The sequence below is a fragment of the Mustela nigripes genome, chromosome 18, assembly GCF_022355385.1.
Source record: "Mustela nigripes isolate SB6536 chromosome 18, MUSNIG.SB6536, whole genome shotgun sequence".
NCBI classification, from domain to species: Eukaryota; Metazoa; Chordata; class Mammalia; order Carnivora; family Mustelidae; genus Mustela; species Mustela nigripes.
This window is the reverse complement of record NC_081574.1, coordinates 38,527,791-38,538,174: the sequence shown is the minus strand read 5'-3', so window position 1 is coordinate 38,538,174 and position 10,384 is coordinate 38,527,791. Positions and strand designations below refer to the sequence as shown.

Below are 10,384 nucleotides of genomic sequence, written 5' to 3'. Positions count from 1 at the left end.
AAAAGTTAATAAAGTGGTAAATCCTGTGTTATGCATATTTTACAACAAAAATTATTTAGAAAAATTCAAAAAAGCAGACAAAAAAGAGATTAAATACAAAGCAAAAGCAATGAAAAAATGCAGCTGACTTCTTATTAGAACAAGTAGAGGGCAGAAAACAAAGCAAGGGCTACTTTACTTTTTAATTTAAGTATAGTTGACACACAATGTTATATTAGCTTAAAATATACAATGTGGTGATTTGACAACTCTAGACATGATGTTGTGCTCACCACAAATGCAGCTCCCATCTGTCACCATCCAATGCTGTTACAACACTATCAATTTTATTCACTATGTCGTGATTTTTATCCCCGTGACTTACTCATTCCATAAATGGAAGCTTGTGCCATCTACTACCCTTCACCTATCTTGTACATTCCCCTGCCTCCTTCCCCTTTGGCAACCACTAGTCCTATGTATTTGTGGGTTTATTTCTGCTTTTTTTGTTTGTTTGACTTTGTTTTTTAGATTCCCCATATGCGTGAAATCATTGGGTATTTGTCTTGATCTGTCTGCTATTTTTTCATTCAGCATAACATCCTTTCAGTTCACCTACGTTATCACCAATGGCAAGATCCCATTCTTTGTTACGACTGCGTGATATTCCATTGTACCTCTGTGCCACAACTTCTTTGTCCATTGACTGATCAATGGACACTTAAAGTTGTTGCCATCCTTGGCTATTGTAAATCACACTGCAATAAACACAGGGGTGCATATATGTTTAAAAAAATCGGGGTGCCTGGATGGCTCAGTGGGTTGACCCTCTGCCTTCAGCTCAGGTCAAGCCCCATGTCCGGCTCTCTGCTCAGCAGGGAGCCTGCTTCCCCCTCTCTCTCTGCCTGCTTGTGATCTCTCTCTGTGTTCAATAAGTAAATAAAATATTTTTAAAATAATTATAAAATAAAATAAAAATTAAAAAAAAAACAAAGCAAGAGCATCTTTCAAGCCATAACAAAATTAAAACTATCAACTATCAACCTAAAATTCTACATTGAGTGAAAATATCCTTCAAAAATGAATGCAAAATAGAGACATGGTCACATAAATGAAAATTTAAATAATTTGTTGCCTACAAATCTATGCTACAAGACATACAAAAGAAAATTCTTTAGGTTGCAGGAAAATGATACCATGACAAATGGCAATTCAGTTTCATAAGAAGGGGGGAAGAAAGCTCTAGAAATGCTAAAGATATTGGTAAAAATAAAAGCGATTTTTAGTTTCTTACATTTTTAAAAGGTCAAATATTTAAAGAAAAATAATTTAAACAGAACAATCTGTGAGGGATGCCTGGGTGGCTCAGTTGGTTGGACGACTGCCTTCGGCTCAGGTCGTGATCCCGGAGTCCTGGGATCGAGTCCCACATCGGGCTCCCAGCTCCATGGGGAGTCTGCTTCTCCCTCTGACCTTCTCCTTGCTCATGTTCTCTCTCACTGTCTCTTTCTCAAATAAATAAATAAAATCTTTAAAAAAAAAAAAAGAACAATCTGTGAGAGAGAATCATATTATCTACAATTAATTAATAAGAATTAACAATATATTATACCATTTATAACATACACAGAGGTAATATATGTGACAATAACAGTAAAAGGGTAGGAGACAGGGTAAGTGGATTTGCTGTTTTGTTTTTCTTCAAGAACTGGTATGACAGAAAAAAATGCAATGAAATGTTGGAAGCATTATTAGAACAGACTTGCAGGCAGCAGGAGCAAAACGAAGGGCAAGAGTAAGTTCTTCACACCACATAGTAAAAGGCTGAGTGCTGCTATTCTATATTCTTTTTTTACCCTCTAGTCTCCAAAGGGCTGAAACCTAGAGACCGAGAGCCAAGTTCCATCTAGCTTCTTCTCAGGTTCATCCAATGGGAAGTACCATGGGATCTTGGAGGACAAAAAGAAAGAGAAGTAAAGTATTTCTTGTCCACTCTCTTCCTGTATCAGCACAAGAGGTTTGGCAGTGGCTCTATCCCCCTGTAACAGCAGTTTCTTGCTAAGATTCCCTTCCTCCACGACCCCAGCATTTAACCTTCAGATAAAAAAAGCTCTAATCCTGCTGTCACTCATTCCTGGTCACTCAATATCCCCTGTTGGTTCTCTTAACTGTGTGCACACTGCTGTAAATGGCTCCTTCATCACATACACAGAGGGAAATGGAACACTGGGGAAAAAATTTACACCATGGCATCGGGCTTACTCAAATTATGGTGTCTTGGGCATGGGACGGAGTACAGTGAGGAGAAAAGACTTGGAAAGTCACTGGATTGCTGTGGCAATGATAGATGGATTGGCGGCTCTGAAAAAGAGAAGCTCGGGGTCTTAAACTCCCAACTCAAGGCACGGGTTGAAGTGAGACGGCCTCCACGGAGTCTGTTATCCCCATGCGGCAGGGCAGCAATGACGGAGGACAGGGCACCTATTCTGTAAGAGTCATGCCATTATCCCTCATGGTCTCCAGGCACAGAGAAAGAGTTAAACTCCAAAATGGCAGAGTATTTACATGGCCTCGAAGTGACTCTCTACAGTTTGCTCATTGTTGCAAGGAGGAAAAATAATAACAATGGAGAAGTCAGACAACACCTTGAATGAGTGATCACAATAAACATCCCCAGCGAGGGGCGCATGGTTATCATATACTTCCAGATGGGATCCTTGAGAGGATATACCATGTACGTAGTATTCGTTCCACCTGGGGATCTAAAGAAAGATCCAAGGAAGGATCAGACGCAGCCAGAATGAGGAGCTTTCTACTTAAAAGAAAATGGATGGCAGCTATAATTCTTCAAAAATGTCATAAAAGACATGACATAAGAGACAAAGAAAGACTATGGAAATATTCTAGATTGAAGAACACTAAGTGAAAAAGTAAATGCAATATCTGATCCAAGACTGGATTCTTCACTCAAGGGGGGAAATGCTACAAAAGAAAAGATTAAACATTGGCGTAGAGATGGTAGCTTGGATAAAACAATTTTATTAAGCTTAAACCTGCTGAACTTGATAACTATACTGTGGTTAATGGGAGAGAATATCCATAGTCTCAGAAAATACATACTGAAATATTTAGGAGTAAAGGGTCATGACATGCAATGTAGTCTCAAGTTGTTTGGTAAAAGCATATATTACGTATACATACATATATATGCATATATATGTGGGGTGTGTGTGTGTGTGTGTGTGTCTTTGTGTGTGTGTATAGGCGGGGGGGGAGGAAATCTATGCATATGACATAGCAAATGAAGTTAACAGTAAGTGAAATTGGGTAAAGGGTACATATTAATTTGCTAGAACTGCTGTAAACAAAGTGCTACAGACTAGGTAGTAGTAGTATCGCTGACTTAAACGACAGAATGCACTGTCTCCCGGTTTGGAGGCTAGAAGTCCTAGACCAAGGTGTCAGCAGGGGTTGGTTCCTCCTAAGCGCTGTGACAAAGAATCTGCTCCAGGTCTGTCTCCTGGCTTCTGAAAGTTTGCTCAAAGTCTCTGGCATTCCTTGGCTTGTAGTTACAGCACCCTGATCTCTGCCTTCATGGTCACGTGGCGTTCTCCCCATGTACCCATATGTCTCTGTGTCCCTTTTTCCCCTTTTGTATAAGGCACCAGTCCTCTTGGATCAGGGCCTAAGCTCATGCAATAACCTCCAGTTTAAAGCTTGATTACCTCTGTAAAGACCTTTTTTCCAAGAAACTTACCTTCTACAGTACGAGGGGTTAGGGCTTCCACAGATCCATTTTTGGTGGACACAATTCAACCAATAACAGATATACAAATAATTTCTATAGTATTTTTTTTAAGATTTTATTTATTTATCTGATAGAGAGACAGTGAGAGAGAGCATGAGAGGGGAGAAGGTCAGAGGGAGAAGCAGACTCCTGAGGAGCTGGGATCCTGATGCAGGACTTGATCCTGGGACTCAGGGATCATGACCTGAGACAAAGGCAGTCACTCAACCAACTGAGCCACCCAGGAGGTGCCCTTTCTATAGTATTTTTATTCTTGTAACTTTTCTCTTTAGTTTGAAATTATTTCCACGTAAAACATTTTTCTAAAAGGAAAAGAAATTCCTGAGGCGCCTGGGTGGCTCAGTCAGTTAAACAGCTGCCTTCGGCTCAGGTCACGATTTTGGAGTTCAGGGATCGAGCCTCATGTCAGGCTCCCTGCTCAATGGGGAGTTTGTTTCTCCTTCTCCTTCTGTTTCTCCCCCACTCGTGCTCTCTAATAAATAAGTAATATTTTTAAAAAAGAAAAATTCCTGTACAACCCAGAGAGTTACAAAACCTATTCCAGGAATAGACAAAGGAATATATCTCAAAGGAATCATAAGATTCTACCAATTCACATCCTCAAGAACCTTGGAATGGAAAATAAAGGCATTGATCAGAAAGGACAAATTATAAAATTAGGTAGGACCAAATTTATCAACATGAGTGTACTTACCAAGAATTCTAGATTCAGCTTCTTCTCCAAGAGAACACCAAATGGCAGATGACATGGGTGCTACAGGAGCGCCATGAGGGCCTGGGAGCCCTGGAAAGGGAGGCAGGGTGGTTACCATGGAGGCTCAGGGAGTGGCAGCAGCTTCGGGGCCCCACTGGAGGGAGGCCACAGAGCTCAGAAAGCGAAGGCCGACAACGAGGAGTGGATTCCCATCCCCAAGCTGGGCTGCCTGGTCACAGACACAAAGTCCCTAGAGGAGATCTATCTCTTCTCCCTGCCCATCAAGGAATCTGAGATCATGGACTTCTTCCTGGGGATATCCCTTAAGGATGAGGATTTGAAGATTATGCCTGTACAAAAGCAGACCCATGTTGGCCAGTGGACCAAGGGTCAAGGCATTTGTTGCCATCAGAGATTACAATGGACACATGGGTCTGGGTGTCAGTGGATAGCCACTGCCATCCATGGGGCCATTATCCTGGCCAAGCCTTCCATCCTCCCTATGCAGTGAAGCTACTGGAGGGAACAAGATCGGCAAGCCCCACACTGTCCCATGCAAGGTAACTGGCCGCTGTGGCTCTGTGCTGCCCCCAGAGGCACTGATGTTGTCTCAGCCCTGTGCCCAAAAAGCTCCTGACGACAGCCAGTATTGACGACCTCAGCCAGGGACACTGCCACCCTGGGCAACTTTGCCAAGGCTACTTTGGATGCCATCTCCAAGACCAACACCCTTGACCTCTGGAAAGAGTATGAGGAATTCACTGACCATCTTGTAAAGATCCACACCAGAGTCCCCATGCAGAGGACTCAGGCCCCAGCTGTGACCACTACATAGTTTTATACAGGAAAAATGAAGTGAAATAAAGCTTGTTAAAAAGAAAGGAGGTGGAGGAGATGGAGAAAAAGAAGGAGGAAGAGGAGAATTATTCTAGATGAGGAGGAGGAGGAGGGCAAGGGGATGGAGGAGAAGGAGAAGGAGAAGGAGAAGAAGAAGAATTAGAATTCTAGATTCAATATGTCCAGCAGCAAAAATCTAGGAACTACTCAAATATGCATGTTTTTGTTCCAACAGGCCTTGCTAGAGGTTCCATACATCATTACTATCTATCATATTTGAATTCTACTGGATCTGTTGCAATAGTTTCAGATATGTCTTCCTTCCACTTTGGTCCTTAAGTAGCTGTGAGAGCACCAAATGGCTCTAAGAGATTGTTTGCACAGCCTGATTCAGAGATGACCTAGACTGAGATGCTAAATTTTCCTAGCATACTTTGGAGAATGGGTATGATATCTTAACGAGATGGGAATGTTAGAGTTGATTTATTATGTGCAGCCTGCTTAGCCAACCCTTACCCTACAAACCAGGATGGCTCAGAAATGCATTAGTGGAGGGAGTGCCAGCAGCCAGAAAAATCTCTAGATTAACTGTTCTCTGTAGGCCAGAGATACTGATGGGAGATGCTGCCATAGAATTGGGTTCCCTGAACAGCAAAGGAAATTACCAACAAAATGAAAGGGCAGCCTACTGAATGGGAGAAAATATTTGCAATCACATGTCTGACAAAGGGTTAATATCCAGGGGCGCCTGGGTGGCTCAGTGGGTTAAGCCTCTGCCTTCGGCTCAGGTCATGATCCCGGGGTGCTGGGATCGAGCCCCGCATCGGGCTCTCTGCTCAGTGGGGAGCCTGCTTCCTCCTCTCTCTCTGCCTGCCTCTCTGCCTCCTTGTGATCTCTCTCTGTCCAATAACAAATAAAATATTTTTTTAAAAAAAGGGGGTTAATATCCAAAATATACAAAGAACACTTATAACTTAACAGCAAACAAACAAACAATCTGACTTAAAAAGGAACAAAGTATCTGAATAGATATTTTTCCAAAGAAGAGATATGGAAGACCAACAGGCACATGAGAAAGATACTTAACATCACTAATCATCAGAGAAATACAAATCAAAACCACAATGAGATATCACCTTATCCCTGTTAAAATGGCTAACATCAAAAAGTTAAGAAATAATAAGTGTTGGTGAGTATGTGGGAAAAAGGGCACTGTTGATGGGAATATATATTGGTACAGCAACTATAAGAAACGGTGTGGAGGTTCCTCAAAAAATCCTATGTAGAACTACCATGTGCTCCAGCAATTCCACTCCTGGGTTTTTATCTGAAGAAAATGAAAACACTAATTCTAAAATTATATCTGTACCCCCATGTTCATTGCAGCATTATTTATAATAGCCAAGATATGGAAACAACCTAATCATTGATAGATGAATGGATAAAAATGTGGTTTGTTTATACACACAAACACACACACACACACACACACACACACACACACACACACTGGAATACTATTCAGCCATAAAAAAAATTTTGCCATTTGTGACAACACAGATGGACCTTGAGAAAATTATGCTAAGTGAAATAAGTCAAAGAGAATTATGGACATTGGGGAGGGTATGTGCTTTGGTGAGTGCTGTGAAGTGTGTAAACCTGGTGATTCACAGACCTGTACCCCTGGGGATAAAAATATATTATATGTTTATAAAAAATTAAAAATTAAAAAATAAAATAAAATAAAAGAGAAATACCACATGATCTCACTTATATATGGAATCTAAAAACCAAACCAAACAAACAAACACACTAACTAAAATCACAAAAACCAAGCTCATAGATATATAGAACAGACTAGTGGTTGCCGGAGGGGAGCACGCTGAGGGGCTTGCCAAATGGGAAAGGGGGTGAAAAGTTCCAAAATTTCCGTTATAAGATGAATAAGTCATAGGGGTGGAATGCAGAGAATGGTGACTATAGTTAATAAAACTGTTTTGCATGTTTGAAAGTTGCCGAAACAGTAATTTTAAAAGGCTTCCTCACAAGAAAAAAAGTTTCTTTGTAACAGTCAATGGTAACTATATATATGAGTGGAGGGATGTTAACCAGACTTATTGTGGTGATCATTTCACAATACATACAAATGTTGAAACACTATGTTGTATACCTAAAACTAACATAAGGTTATATGTCAGTTATACCTCAAAAATAAATAAATAAATAAAAGCATCAGGCTTCCTGATTTCAAGAGAGCTAACAGGATCCCTGTATCCTAGAGGTCAGGCGGTAACACTTGACCATTAGAGGCAAAGTGGAGACAATGACCATAATAAGCCTCGGGCACAGAGTGGCAATCAGAGCACTTTGGCCCCCAGGCATCTGTGGCAGTGGTAAATCCATCACGTGGTTCCCAGGAATAAGGTAGATGGAGAGCCTACACTCATAAAATCACAGAAAGTCTAAGCCAAGTGAGCAGAAATCTGACTTTAGTGACTGTAAGTGGAAAGTAGCCAATTCCCAGACTCTAGTCAGTTCACAGATCCAGGGTCCCATAACTGAGGTAGAGGCTACATCCCTTTGAAAAAGGACTTTTCAAGGGGCACCTGGGCGGTACAGTCAATTAAGCATCCAACTCTTGATTTTTGGCTCATATGGTGATCTCCTGGTCGTGGTCTCAGGGTCAGGGGATTGAGCCCAAAGTCAGACTCCAAGCTCAGCGTAGAGTCTGCTTAGGACTCTCTCTCCCTCTGCCCCTCCCCCACCACGTGTGCATGTGCATGCACTCTCTCTCTCTCTCTCTCAAATAAATAAATCTTTAAACACACACACACACACACAGAGAAAAAGGACTTTGCCACTTAGCCACAGTTTCATATCTCCCTTAAAAGGCTTCCACAGAGGACATGCAGTCATTTATCAGGATGATAGACACTGGAAAAGAGAAAACCTGGTTTCCTCAGGGTTGTTAGATAATGAATTAAGGTTGAATTAACTAATTCTGAGTTAGTTCATGACCCCTGAATAACATGAACTGCTGAAGGCCCAGAGCACCACAGCGGCCTACCAGTCAAGTCGTAAGTGGTGTCTTGGTCCAAGGCTATCTCAAAGCATGTCCAACAAACCTCACAGGAAATGATCCTGTAATTATTTCCCCACCGATGTGCTTAGAAACTAACAGAAAGAATCTTCTAATTGGTTTCCTCATGGAGTAAGAGTAAGTAAGTAAAGTCTCTATTACTGAAAGATGCATGGTAGGTGATTCCCGTTACATCACATTTAATTCAACTGATGGTTCATCTTTGAAAAAGCAAGATGGATCTTAGAGAATGACTATGAGATGCCATGAACTTAATCAGATATTAGTGTTAACTTCAGCTACTGTTCCAGATATATCTTTATTCTGTAGTAAAAAAAATTAGCACAGATTCTGATACTTGGTAAACAAATATCAAGTCAAGTGGGGCCCAAAGGAGCAGAGATTCTAATACAATTCTATGCTTGTGACATAGAGATATTGTGTGGAGCCTCTGACATGGGCTAACGGAAGAATCAGAGTCTGAGCTCAAAGTAGTCTCATTTGAAAAGCAGTTCCTAGGGGCTCCTGGGTGGCTCAGTGGGTTAAAGCCTCGGCCTTCAGTTCAGGTCATGATCCCAGGGTCAAGCCCCGCATCAGGCTCTCTGCTCAGCAGGGAGCCTGCTTCCTCCTCTTCTCTCTCTGCCTGCCTCTCTGCCTACTAGTCATCTCTGTCTGTCAAATAAATTAAAAAATAATAAAATCTTAAAAAAAAAAAAAAAAGCAGTTCCTAGGGGCACTTGAGTGGTGCCTTCAACTCAAGTTATGATCCCAGGGTCCTGGGATTGAGCCCCACATTGGGCTCAGCAGGGATCCTGCTTCTCCCTCTCCTCCCTGCCACTCCCCCTGCTTGTTCTCTCTCTCAAATAAGTAAAATAAAATCTTCAGAAAAAAAAAACAGAATGTCTAGAGTGCTACGGGAGCCTGGTGGACATTGACCTCTGACCTATGGGATATCCACTGACCTGTGATCTGAGGTGCCCATCATGAACTTTCTATTATTTAGAACATCATTCATGATCCCATCATAAAATTAGGAGTGTAAAGAATCATTCTTCTATTTAGTGGAAATGCAATAGATAAGAGAGCCTGAGCAGGTCTGAAAAGCACAAGAAATTTTCATGAGCATGGCTCAGAGTCCCATGTAGATATGTCTACTGCCCTACCACCTCTCTCTGAGCTCACATCTGTGGCCTCATGAGAATACCTGGTGACACAAAGGTGTGTACAGTATGCTGGCATCTGGCAGTGGGTGACCACCGAAAGACAGCTACACTCAGGGTTAGCCCTAAAACATAATAAAAGGAAATATCTCCAGCAGGTAGAACTTTGGGCAGTTCTTCCAGTGGTCCACTCTGGACCTGAGGTAGGAATCTCTGCTGACATGGGAAGTCAATGACAGATTATCTGACAGATCAGGGGCTTGGAAAGAGCATAATTGGAAGATTAGTGACAAACAGATCTGGGAAAGTAGGAATGTGGACTCTCAGAATGGGTACAAAATGTAAAGGCAGTTGTATTTTGCATAAGTGCTTTCCAGAGGACATCCACGGAAAAGAAGAATCTCACTAAATCAGTGGAAACAAGAAGGCTCAGCCTATGGATGTTGGTCAATCTCTTTCCCCAGCCACTCAGCATTTGCTCAGTGAATCCATGGAAAAAGTGGCCATGGAAGCAGGGATGTGATGTGTGAGCTCAACAGGAACTTACCCTCACCAAGGATGATATGACTGGAGTTACCACTAAGTGTCCAAATGGCCAATGGCAGAAGCCAAAACAAGACCCCCAGTACAGCGCCATTTCCCTGGGGGTGGAGGCTGAGGGGAGCAGTCAGCTACCTAAGCTGATTACTTAACACTGAACCCACTCTTCATGGAGAAGGGAGTGATTTGTCCTCATGGGAATTCACATTATTCGGATTTGCCCCCATAACATTCTGCCCGTTCCACCATTCACGCACTTACAGAACACCTTATTCATCACCACGGTA

At 42.0% G+C, this 10,384-nt stretch overlaps 1 pseudogene; it reads left to right on the top strand.

The window, feature by feature from the left end:
- Positions 1-4,522: 4,522 nt before the first annotated feature.
- On the top strand, positions 4,523-5,316 carry LOC132006580 (small ribosomal subunit protein uS5-like; annotated as a pseudogene).
- The last annotated feature ends 5,068 nt before the right edge of the window (positions 5,317-10,384 follow it).